A 1,115-nucleotide genomic window follows, 5' to 3' on the forward strand; every position below is an offset into this window, starting at 1 on the left:
GCGCTACGGAAGCGGCCGAGGGTCAAAAAGCAGCGCCGGGCGGGGTTAGAACGGCCGCTGGGCGGGGCAGGGCGGGGCTGCCCTGGTAACGGCCGTTGGGGCGGGGCGGGGTTGCCCTAGTAACGGCCGTCGCGGCGGAGAGGGGTCTCGGCGGCCTTCGGCTGCCGCGGCCCGCGCCGAGGTGGGGCAGGCCCCGGGCGCTGAGGCTGGCGGCGTCCGGTGAGTAGGCTGCGTAGTGTCGCCACGCTAATGGTGTCGCCTCACCCGTTTCAGGCCCGAAGGGCGAGGCCGGTCGTCCGGCCCCTGGCTGGTGCTGGAGGGAGGTATCGCGCAGGTAATAGCCGAGCCCGCCCTGATACTCAGCCGGCGGAGTTAGAGTTCAGAGCTCACCGTAATAACTTCAGCTGCACTGAGATAATTTTCTGGTGTGCTAATTATTAACAGCTTTCACCGAAGTAACGCCAGTGAAGAGCACCTGCGAAAGTCCGARCTTCTGGAGCTGTGACTGTGTCTGAAACTCGTGCTGCACTGCACATACTTCTCTCCTGGGAGCACTCTTCTGGCTTCTCAGCACCTAATGTGGCACCTCTCAGGGATGAAATGGAACTTTATGATGGTCGTTTTCCCTGTCTTTATTGCACTTCTTTGCAATTTATGTGGCTACTTCTGAGAACAAATATTTGTTTCTTTGATTTTATTTTGATGACTATGGGAAGTCATCTGGAAACAAAATATACAATGATGTGATCCAGAAAAGTGAAAGTTTCAATATATTAAGTGTCTGAGATAAACTATGAACGCTGGTGTTTTCAACAGTGTCTCTGTGTTGTTTCTTGGAGACTTTCTAACACCGATTGTGATATGCTTCAGGACAAAAGAAAGCCTGAAGGAGTGATGCACTGAAATATGATGACTGTGTTCTGTGCAAACCTCAGGTGCTTTTGTAAATTTCCATATTCTGGTTTAGTGAGTTGTCTCATTTGCTTCACTCCAAACTCATTAAAGACAAGCTTATTGCTTACAGCTGCAGATCGTGTTACTACATTTAAGGCCCAGTAACCTAGTTCTAGCTGAGGAGATTTGCTGTAGTCTGTTTGGTTTGGTTTCTTCTGCTT

The 1,115-nt window shown here is 51.4% G+C and overlaps 1 long non-coding RNA gene across 1 annotated transcript; it reads left to right on the top strand.

Annotated features, from left to right (window-relative positions):
- Nucleotides 1–141: 141 nt before the first annotated feature.
- LOC112974531 lies at nt 142–813 on the top strand. The gene is made up of 2 exons (XR_003256324.1): nt 142–334; nt 445–813. It is a non-coding gene; the product is annotated as an uncharacterized LOC112974531 (long non-coding RNA).
- Nucleotides 814–1,115: the final 302 nt, after the last annotated feature.

This window comes from Apteryx rowi, unplaced genomic scaffold (genome assembly GCF_003343035.1).
Source record: "Apteryx rowi isolate R43461 unplaced genomic scaffold, aptRow1 scaffold_61, whole genome shotgun sequence".
NCBI classification, from domain to species: Eukaryota; Metazoa; Chordata; class Aves; order Apterygiformes; family Apterygidae; genus Apteryx; species Apteryx rowi.